Source organism: Crinia signifera, chromosome 5 (assembly GCF_055691185.1).
Source record: "Crinia signifera chromosome 5, ASM5569118v1, whole genome shotgun sequence".
NCBI lineage: Eukaryota > Metazoa > Chordata > Amphibia > Anura > Myobatrachidae > Crinia > Crinia signifera.
In genome coordinates this window covers 317459324-317471468 of record NC_139221.1, presented here as the reverse complement: position 1 = coordinate 317471468, position 12145 = coordinate 317459324, and positions in this window count along the sequence as shown.

The window sequence follows — 12145 nt, the reverse complement described above, 5'->3', positions numbered from 1 at the left end:
TACCGGGGTGGTCGCGGGGGTCCCGCGAATCGCGGGAGGGGGGGTTCGCGGGGGTCCCGCGAATCACGGGAGGGGGGGTCGCGGGGTTCCCGCGACTCGCGGGAGGGTGGAAAGCGGGGGTCCCGCGAATCGCGGGAGGGGGGGTGCGGGATCCCGCGAATGGCGGGAGGGGGGGGTCACGGGGGTTCCGCAAATCGCGGGAGGGGGGGTCGCGGGGGTCCCGCGAATCGCGGGAGGGGGGGTCGCGGGGGTCCCGCGAATCGCGGGAGGGGGGTCGCGGGGGTCCCGCGATTCGCGGGAGGGGGGGTCGCGGGGGTCCCGCGATTCGCGGGAGGGGGGGTCGCGGGGGGTCCCGCGAATCGCGGGAGGGGGGGTCGCGGGGGGGTCCCGCGAATCGCGGGAGGGGGGGTCGCGGGGGGGTCCCGCGAATCGCGGGAGGGGGGGTCGCGGGGGGTCCCGCGAATCGCGGGAGGGGGGTCGCGGGGGTCCTGGCAGAGGGTAGGGATGTGCAGGAGTAATGGTGGATGGTGGCTGTGGAGTAATGGTGGATGGTGGGCGTGTACTGTAGCCCTGGCTGGGCGGGGGGAGGTGATGTCAAGGGGGTGGAACGTCAGACTCATGAAATGAAACTGTTTTACACAGGAACGTTCTCCACAGGGGTTGAGTGACAGATCTGGCTAAATATATAAGAGATATATTTGTCACCCACTGCTGTCAACTTATCCATGACTTCAACCGCTCCCTGTAACCTTTTTCACTGGTGTCACCCTCTCCCTGGCAGCCACTGCCGCCATTTGCAAATTTATTGGGAGGAGGTGGGTCCAAAATAATGCAATTTCAACACTTAATAATATTGTGCCTCTCTCTGTCTTCTGCCAATGGGAGTTTCTCGGTACTTGTAACACCCTCCTCTCTCTCTATCACCCTTTCCCTGTCACCAACTGCCTCTCCCTCAGTCACCAACTGCCTCTCCCTCAGTCACCAACTGCCTCTCCCTCAGGTTCCCTCTCTCCTGCCTTTCAAAGGCATGACCCTTTCCCCATCATAAGGGTATGGCGTTTCCTTTGAGGTCATGCCCTCTTTTAAGACCATGGCTGTTTCAGAAGCATAGATAAGCCCCCGATTCCTCTGCCATGGTGCCCACCTGTCATTTGTCATTCATATTTTTCATTTCTTTCACAAACATATTTTGCTTAGTTTGGTACTTGTTTCCTAGCACAGCGCCCACGATTTCCATCTTATGGCATCTTATACAATTTAAAATTGTATACCATTGTATATGGCATACAATGGCATACAATGAGATGAGATGAGATACGATTTTAAATTGTATAAGCACACTAATGGTTGCTTTCAATGTTAATTGGCCCCCCTATAAGATTTTTAATTGTTAAATTAAAAAAATTACAATGTTAAATGCACCCCCACGCCACCCCCACTATCAATGCCAACCCGAAGCGTGGCGAGCGCAGCGAGCCCGCGAGGGGCGGCGGTATGCATCCTCCGACCTTTTCATACCCCCACTATCCACGTCGGCGTGGAGTTGATATTATATAGTGTGGCGAGCGCAGCGAGCCCTGCAAGGGGCCGCGTTTTACTTTACATGTATTACGCTTCCCCTCGCAGGGCTCGCTGCGCTCGCTGCGCTTCGGGCTCGGTGGCTCGCTGCGCTCGCCACACTATATAAATTCAACTCCACGCCGACGTGGATAGTGGGGGTATTAAATGGTCGGAGGACGCGTACCGCTGCGCTCGCCATGCTTCGGGTTGGCGTTGATAGTGGGGGGTGGCGTGGGGGTGCATTTAACATTGTAAGCACCCTTTAGTGTGCTTATACAATTTAAAATCTCATCTCATCGTATGCCATATGCAATGGTATACAATTTTAAATCGTATAAGATCGGGTCCCATCGCATCGCATCTCATCTCATTGCATACCATATTAAGCCTTATGGTATGCAATGCGATGGGCGCCGTGATAATACACAAGTACCCTTAGTTTTAAACAAGTAATTTCTAATTTGGGGGCTTTCGCATGGGGATGCCTAGTGGGGATGCAGTTAAAATCCCGGCGGTCGGGATCCCGGCGTTCAGAATACCGACGCCAGAATCCCGGCACATTCTCCCTCCGTGGGTGTCCACGACACCCCTGGAGGGAGAATAAATTATTGTGGCGAGCGCAGCGAGCCCACAAGGGGGGGCGATCCATGTCCCCCCCTTGTCGGCATTTTGGCTGTCGGGATCCCGACCGCCCGGGATTCAGTACCGAATCCGCCTAGTGTTTCCTGGGTTTCGGGATTGTAAAATGCTCAATCCCAGGATTCCTGGGATTCCGGGATTGGCTTCCCTAATTAAAAAAACGCCCCGAGCGAGCAGCGATGGCTGTCCATGAAGAGGGCAGGTGGTGTGGCTGACAGCGAGGAGAGCGGACGGTGCGGCCGGGGAGCTGAGCAGCATGTGACAGGCAGTGCAGGAGGAGGGTGGGCAGTGCAGACGGGATCTAAGCAACCTGTGCAATGTGACCTCTTACACATCACGCTGCGCAGAGCCACACAGTCGTGCACGGGAGAAGCCAGCAGTGTCTGAGCGAGGGCTCAGTCTATGCGCAGTCCAGTCCCGAAATCCCAGGATTGGAAAATTCAATCCCAGGATTGAAATCCCGGCAATTTTGGCTCCAAATCCCGGGATACCACCGATCCCGGGATTGGCACCAATCCCGGGGGGACCCAACACAGTTTACATTTTTCTCTTAACGCTTAATCTTAGATCGGGAATACGATATAAACAGAACAGGTTGTGAGCCACACAAGCCGACGTACTGTGAACTGCACCTTATCTTCTAACCTCATCTGAATGAAAGAAAAGAAATAGACTTTCCAGGCAGGAACATTTCTGGGGGAGACATCTGTAAGACCTCATGTGATAGAGAGCATCACTTGCTTATATCGCCAATGGTGTTTGGAATTAGGAAGGAAACACTGGAATATAAATAATGGAGGTATTTCATATTTTCCTTACTCTCTGATGGCACTCCAGCTCCCCCCCCCCCTTCCATGCACAGACCCCCCCCCCATCCAGCCACTCACCCCCAACCTGCAGCCTAACTCCATCCCACTTATCCTAACTATGGGCACAATTCAGAGATAGGCACAGCATGATTTCGTAAACAGCATCCTCATCGTGACTACAGTTTAAGTGGAAATGAGTTGGATGGAGATAGACTGTTGGGGGAACAGCGCTGGGGCTTTGCAGAAGCGGATTGGACAGTGTAGGTCTGTAGCGGTTTGGACAATGTAGGTGTGTAGTGGTTTGGACAATGTGGGTGTGTAGCGGTTTGGACAATGTAGGTGTATAGCGGTTTGGACAATGTCGGTGTGTAGCGGTTTGGACAGTGTAGGTGTGTAGCGGTTTGGACAGTGTAGGTGTGTAGCGGTTTGGACAGTGTAGGTGTGTGGCGGTTTGGACAGTGTAGGTGTGTAGCGGTTTGGACAATGTGGGTGTGTAGAGGTTTGGACAGTGTAGGTGTGTAGCAGTTTGGACAGTGTAGGTGTGTAGCGGTTTGGACAGTGTAGGTGTGTAGCGGTTTGGACAGTGTAGGTGTGTAGCGGTTTGGACAGTGTAGGTGTGTAGCGGTTTGGACAATGTGGGTGTGTAGAGGTTTGGACAGTGTAGGTGTGTAGCTGTTTGGACAGTGTAGATATGTAGCGGTTTGGACAGTGTAGGTGTGTAGCAGTTTGGACAGTGTAGGTGTGTAGCGGTTTGGACAATGTCGGTGTGTAGCGGTTTGGACAATGTAGGTGTGTAGCAGTTTGGACAGTGTAGATGTGTAGCGGTTTGGACAGTGTAGGTGTGTAGCGGTTTGGACAGTGTAGGTGTGTAGCGGTTTGGACAATGTAGGTGTGTAGCAGTTTGGACAGTGTAGATGTGTAGCGGTTTGGACAGTGTAGGTGTGTAGCGGTTTGGACAGTGTAGGTGTGTAGCGGTTTGGACAGTGTAGGTGTGTAGCGGTTTGGACAGTGTAGGTGTGTAGCAGTTTGGACAGTGTAGGTGTGTAGCGGTTTGGACAGTGTAGATGTGTAGCAGTTTGGACAGTGTAGGTGTGTAGCGGTTTGGACAGTGTAGGTGTGTAGCGGTTTGGACAATGTGGGTGTGTAGAGGTTTGGACAGTGTAGGTGTGTAGCAGTTTGGACAGTGTAGATGTGTAGCGGTTTGGACAGTGTAGGTGTGTAGCAGTTTGGACAGTGTAGGTGTGTAGCGGTTTGGACAATGTCGGTGTGTAGCGGTTTGGACAATGTAGGTATGTAGCAGTTTGGACAGTGTAGATGTGTAGCGGTTTGGACAGTGTAGGTGTGTAGCGGTTTGGACAGTGTAGGTGTGTAGCGGTTTGGACAGTGTAGGTGTGTAGCGGTTTGGACAATGTAGGTGTGTAGCAGTTTGGACAGTGTAGATGTGTAGCGGTTTGGACAGTGTAGGTGTGTAGCGGTTTGGACAGTGTAGGTGTGTAGCGGTTTGGACAGTGTAGGTGTGTAGCGGTTTGGACAGTGTAGGTGTGTAGCAGTTTGGACAGTGTAGGTGTGTAGCGGTTTGGACAATGTAGGTGTGTAGCGGTTTGGACAGTGTAGGTGTGTAGCAGTTTGGACAGTGTAGGTGTGTAGCGGTTTGGACAGTGTAGGTGTGTAGCAGTTTGGACAGTGTAGGTGTGTAGCAGTTTGGACAGTGTAGGTGTGTAGCAGTTTGGACAATGTAGGTGTGTAGCAGTTTGGACAGTGTAGGTGTGAAGCAGTTTGGACAATGTAGATGTGTAGCGGTTTGGACAGTGTAGGTGTGTAGCAGTTTGGACAGTGTAGGTGTGTAGCAGTTTGGACAGTGTAGGTGTGTAGCAGTTTGGACAGTGTAGGTGTGTAGCAGTTTGGACAGTGTAGGTGTGTAGCGGTTTGGACAGTGTAGGTGTGTAGCGGTTTGGACAGTGTAGGTGTGTAGCGGTTTGGACAGTGTAGGTGTGTAGCAGTTTGGACAGTGTAGGTGTGTAGCGGTTTGGACAGTGTAGGTGTGTAGCGGTTTGGACAGTGTAGGTGTGTAGCTGTTTGGACAGTGTAGGTGTGTAGCAGTTTGGACAGTGTAGGTGTGTAGCAGTTTGGACAGTGTAGGTGTGTAGCGGTTTGGACAGTGTAGGTGTGTAGCGGTTTGGACAGTGTAGGTGTGTAGCAGTTTGGACAGTGTAGGTGTGTAGCGGTTTGGACAGTGTAGGTGTGTAGCAGTTTGGACAATGTAGGTGTGTAGCAGTTTGGACAGTGTAGGTGTGTAGCGGTTTGGACAGTGTAGGTGTGTAGCGGTTTGGACAGTGTAGGTGTGTAGCAGTTTGGACAGTGTAGGTGTGTAGCGGTTTGGACAGTGTAGGTGTGTAGCAGTTTGGACAGTGTAGGTGTGTAGCGGTTTGGACAGTGTAGGTGTGTAGCAGTTTGGACAGTGTGGGTGTGTCCGGATGGCACTGTGCAGGCGGTGGTGTGTGATCGCTTCCCTGTTTAGTGAAGTGCTTGGTGTGGGGGGCGGCCTGAGTTGCATCAGTTGTAACCAGAGGAGGAGCTGCAGCACATTTCAAAATTGAAATACTGGAGCCACACCCATTGCCACCAACTGCCATTCCAAAGTGACTCACAGGCAGTGGATGTGGTGGCTCCCTTATTTGAATTTTGAACAGCACTGCAGCCCCCACGTCTGGAACCGCCACTGGATGTGACGATGGTTTAAGTGTAAATCTGAGTGTGATGACAGCGAAATTGATAATGATGACTGCGCCTGATTGGTGGGAAACACAACCTATTATCATAGGTGTGCGCACATTGAGTGTTAGGGGTGCACAGGAACCCCCTAATGCTGTGCCCCACCCTTATGAACACCTCTGCTGCTAACAATACCCTTAACCCAAGACTTTTGCTTTTTAGAACTGTATTCGATTTAAAGAAGCGCCCATCAATCAATTATATGTGTGTTTGCATTGTTAATTAAACTAGACCATTGTCATATCACTACATACCTGCATCATCCATATATGTTTATGACTGTATTTGCATGTACTGTTACAAAGAGGAATTAGAAGATTACAACTGAAATAGGCCGGAGATTATGGTGCGGCTGAGAGACTTTTTATTTTGTAGCGAGTGCCAATAGATGATGGAAGACACGCCTGATTTGCGGTGTTAGACACGCCCAATAGGTGGAGCTATGCACACTCCTTTCACGGTGCACCCCCTAATAAAATGTGCTGCGCACGCCTTTGCCTATTATTGAGATATGTGACCAATACAGAAGCCGTGCCTACAAAGCGACTTTACACTCCTTTTGCAGAAATAAAGAATAACAATCATTGTGTAAAGGTCACTTATTTCTCCCCACACTGCAAAACCAATCTACCCAAAATGGACAAAAACATGCTTTTGTAATTGCAGAAAGTTACTCTACTACCCCCGAGACATACTTTGTGGCACTTGTGTTGGGATTAATCCGCCCTTCCATGCACTTGAAATTTCTAATGCATTCTTCTTTTCTTTGCTTTTTGTTTTTAATTGTTTGGATGAAAAACATAGGGGGGGGGGGGGGTTGATTTTCAGTCACCCAGATTACAGCAGGCCCATGCTGGGAGCAAAACAGGCATCCATTTCTCCTTCCGTGCTGTGCCTGTGAGCAATAAAGATGGCTGAGCACTAAAGATAACACACCCATGGCACGCCAACAAAACGGAAGAGTTCCATCAAAGCGCAATGCCATACTTCCTGGTTCTGATGGCCCCTGCTTTAAGCACTACATCATGATGTCATGGACTCAGGGGGCATGGCTGACACAGGGCATGGCGGACACAGGGCACACAACTGCCCTGTTACAGAACTGGATTGATGCCTTAATTGAGGTTCTCTAAAAGGGCACCATCATAAGGAAAAGACCATGATGTCCCCATGAAACTAAATCTATATTATTTGTTAATACTAAATCCAATAGTGCCTCGTTCCTAGTTGGAGTTACTACCGATTGTACGATAAACTGATCCTTGAGTAGGTTTATGAACCCTCTGCTTTTTTCTGACTTACATGACTCATTTGTCCAATCAATGTCTGGATAGTTAAAATCCCCTATAATTAGTACCTGCCCCTGGTCTGTCGATTTTTTTATTTGGTTTAACAGTAGAGACTCATCCCTTTCATTAATGTTCGTGGTGTTCTGAAGTATCTCCTTCTGTGTCCCACGACTGTGGGTAGCAGAAATCTTCGCAAGGCGGTTGCTAAGGACCAAGGTGGCACCACTGAAAGACGGATGATTGAAATGGACTTGGCTAAATCAATATGTAGACACAGTCATTGCTGATTTTACATAGTCCCAACATGACCCATTCCAGGAGAGACAAAATTCTCTGTTCCTGGACTTCATTGCTAGTGGCAGTTGCAAAGATAGGACTGTACCATGGTACAAAATTCAAGTAGGGAAGCCTATTTGAATTTTGGACCATGCTGCAACGGCCACTGGCAAGGAAGTCCAGGAACAGAGCATCTTGTCCCTCCTGGAATGGGTCATGTTGGGAGGTATTTAAGCTAAATGTAAGTCTTCCACATTCTGCAGGTGATCGATATAGAATACTAAACTCATTGTCATTGTAGAGAAGGTTGAAGCTGTAGTTACGCAGCATAATGACTCTCTTGTGATCGGATCACATAGCTGTGGAAAAGGCAAGCGGAACTGAATGTGGTCATTGAAACCTACGGATCAAACCAGTGACCCAAGCATCGGCGTTTCACTGCACCTGTGTGATCAGCCTATAGCAGCAGGTGCTCAATCTAAAATCCCAAACAAACTTAAACCAATGTGACTGTGCTTTCATGGCGACAGAGATGATTAAACTGCAGGATGATTCCACATTTAAGTGCACTTATAGTAGGAAATGAAAGATTAATCGCTAGAACAAAAGAATCAAAGGATACATTTATACGAGCACGCAGTGGCGTAAGTTCGTCCCAGTTGCCTGGAGGCAAGATAAATATTAGAGACCCCCCAGCACACACACACCACCTTATATAAATGTATGTATGCATGTGTATATATGTTATGTATATTATGTTTAAAATAAAGAGACTGTGACTTCTATGGTCCTGCTAGGAGGGGAGTCAGCCACAAACATGATATCAACGGTTTTCAATTAAATTATTCAAACTGGCAGGAGGAGGAGGAGAGGTGCCCCCTTGGGAGCAGGAGCCCAGCGGCAGATGACTCCATTGCCTCCCAGAGTTCTGCCTCTGCCAGCACGTTACTAGGTTCCCTGTACAGGGGGTGCAACATTTTATTCATGGACCCTTTTGTTCCTGTTCCGTAAAGAATGCTGCGGATTTAATAAAGTTTAAACTGAGAAACAAAGGGCCTAATTCAGACCTGATCAGGGATATGCTGCCCCGCCATAGTGAAATAATTCCCCATATAATGATTCCCCAGTGTGTGCAGTGGGTGCATAGCCCAGGCCTTACTCGGCGGCTGTGATAGAATCAGGCTGATCGGGGGCGGAGCTGACGTCACATGACTTCCCCTCAAATGCCTGGGCACGCCTGTGTTTTCCTGACACTCCCAGAAAACGTCCGGTTACCACCCCCCAAACACCGACTTCCTGTTAATCAACTTGCGTACGGCCAGCAAAATAAAAAAGTAGGAGGATTTTATTGGAGGACGGCCTTGTGCGTGCGTACTACAATCCGTACACATGCGAGGTCTATTGATAACCGCCGGCCTCCAAATCCGCAGCCATGCGATCAGGTCTGAATTAGAACCACAATCACAGTGAAAGTTATTCATAACAAGGCATGTGACCAAGTTTTAACATTTTTGGCAGGATGTACTAAGCTATTGCGGTATATCCAGCGGGGTGGATGGGCGTGGCCTCCAGGAAGAGGCGTGGTCACTGCCCCATGAAAAAAAAACAATTTGTGCGGGATCCTCATCCACACACAGATGGAGAGAGAGGAGAGGCTGCAGCTGCCTCTCTCCACAGGCTCAGCACACGGCACTGAGCAGCATGTTCTGAACTGGGGAGAGAGTCTGTGCTGGGCAGCAGCCTGCCATCTCTCTTCCAACTGCCAGGCTCCCTGCAACGAGGGAGGGAGACTGGGCCCCTCCAGCACACCTGAGCCCATGCAAAAAGTACCCCCCTCTTAACTAAACTGGTTACAGGTGGCCACCCATTGCATTGATACTAATTGCATATGTACTAACATATGTGATAAGTATCGCAATGGACAGCTCTTGTGAAAAGAGCTGCCCTGTGCGAAGTGACCGTCGCTGGGTAAGAGGGTGCCCGCAGGCCCGTCTCACTTCCTATGTCCAGAAGCCTCCTGCTCAGACAGCTGCAGGGACTTCCGGGCTCCTCCTCCTCCCTGCACCCAGAAGGGGCAGTACTGCTGCTACAGAGGAGGAAGTCACTGGGTCCGGGCAGCACAGGAGGAGGCTGCTGGGACAGGATGTGAGGGGGGCAGCGTGGGCGGTACCGGATGCAAACAGAAGCCTCTGGGTCGGAAACGAGGCGGTCCTTCGTTGATACATCAAACCTGGGTAAAAAAATCCAGCATCGGCAAAAACCGCTTCTATCGGCAAAATTGCTGCGACTTCACATGGTTTTGTCAAATTTCTGTTTTTGCGGCTGAATACTGAAAGGAGAATCTGGTGAAAACTCGGCCAAGATTGAATATCCCCCTCAGTGTTTAGACTGTGCAAGGTAAGTTTCTCTCTTTTTTCCATGTTTGGTAGGAACACATACACACATACACACACACACACACACAAACACAGTGTACTCACCTGTTTACCGAGTACAATATCATATGTGTACAGACAATTAAATATGTTCTACTGTAGTTCAACCTCACCGAACAATGAATACAAACAACCATGTAATAATCAGTGGTGCGATTTTATTGACTGAACATTAAAAAAAATCAGATAAGAAGTACTCATTGCATAATATATATTTAAATAAACATATTAATCATTTTCCTTTTTCTTTTTTTCAAATATCGGACAGTGTCAGAATATAAATTACAATACAGTTTAAAAAGTACAATAAATAATATTGTAAATAGCACTAAAGGCCACTTGTATAAAATTGTGTGTTCCCTTATCAACCAAAATCTGAAAAGCATATCGGTAACATGAAGAGATATATATAGCGGGCAAGGCACAAATACGAGTATTAATCTTATGCCCTAGGTCTGAAGAAAAAAGTCGACAGCATTGAAATCCGGCTTGTTTTTCGATTTGTTTTACTGCATTACTATCAGTTTGAAAGAAATTGTCAGCACGGGCTGCCGGTCCAGTTCTAGATCTGGTTGTTGAAGTTCTAGATCTGGTCGTTCCGGTTCTAGATCTGGTCGTTCCAGTTCTAGAGCTGGTCGTTCCGGTTCTAGAGCTGGTCGTTCCGGTTCTAGAGCTGGTCGTTCCGGTTCTAGAGCTGGTCGTTCCAGTTCTAGAGCTGGTCATCCAAAGAGGGGAACTCGACTCTACCCTGTACTCCTGTAACCTCGGTAATGAAACATATATGAAGTCTCGACAATAGCCGTACAAAGAGAATTAAAAGAATTGGTATGGGTTTTTGTTCTACTGAACAAAGCCCATCCAGTCTATCCTGCCAGATTGGACTTTATCATCTCAAGCAAGCTATTACATAACTCAATGTCTCCTCTTCGAGACTAATTCCCACCATTGACTTGCCCGACCTTTATGCCCAATACCACTTTAACGAAAAAGTGTTTTTTTTAAATCACCGCCTTCCATAGTGCCAGGGGATACAATTGTAAGTCCACAAAGGAGAAATCATTGTCAAAGGAGGCAATGTTTTGTTTAAAATGAAATGCAGTAGTACATTGACCAACCCTCGGCTCCGACTCTCTACTGCTATGATGTAATGATGTGGAAGGGATCAATGAGGCCCAATCCAGTGCAATCACCATGGTGCAGCAACCTCCACATCGCCAAGGGCCTCATTAACAGCTGGATAGAATATCCTGCTGTCCTATAAAGAACCCCAACCCCAGCCGCATTATCATGGCACTGAGTTACTTTACCTTTGACAGGAGCTGGCTTAGTATTGAATTTTTTAAATTAATTATAATTTTTTATTTTGATGGTCATTATCACCATCAAGTTGATGATGATTTTGCTGATATGTTGGGATTTCAAAAACGGCATCTTATTGGCTATTGGCTCTCATGTGTTTTGAATAGCCAATGAGATAAATCCGATCTTGCAATCCTTTGCAAAAAAAAAAGGGGAATAACTGAACCTATACATCCCTAGTAGATACTGTATGTCCAATAAGCACATAATAGTGCAATATTGTGACCCACACTGTAAACATTCAACTTTAAGGCCCGGTGCTAGAGCGTTGTGTAACCGGACAATATGCTGCCGACAATGCAATGAAGGACGGAATGACCCCTCACTCTTTCCTTCATTACACTGCACAGCGCCACAGGAGCGCACAGACTGATGGATCAGGCTAATGTGACGTTCCGATTCACCCAGAAATGACACATCGGGCTTATATTGCTCTTCTGTGTTCCTGGCCTAAGGGGAACATCAGCCCCTAACTGCAATTTTCCAAATATAGCCTGCACCATGACACATAGGGGCTGATTGGTTTATGTACAAGCTTGACACATCTTGTCCTGTCCTAAATCTAAAGCCTATATGGCTTATGGTGGCTATGTCAGATCTTCCTTGTGGCCTCATTTTATTTGGCCAGACTAGAACATGGTTTTCCTGTCTGGATACCCTGTTTCCTTAGGGTTCCCCCTGGCACAATGGAAGTGGATCACAGGGAAGCTAGAACCTATCAAATACAAGGTGCAGGGCAAGTTCTTTCAAAAATTTATTTTGTGGACCAAGGAATCTATCTATCTAGGTGGAATACCCCAATAGAACCACTTTAACTCATAAGGGTTTGATCCATCTCTCCCTTAATCTTTGGCTTGATCCATCTCCCCCTTAGTCCTTCATTTCACCAAAGACAACAGCTGAGAGTCTTTAGATGATTTCTGTTTGTCCGTGGACAGGGTCCCTTTAAACAGGATCCCTATCTGCCATCACAAATGATGTCTATGTCCATTTAGTATCTGATTTA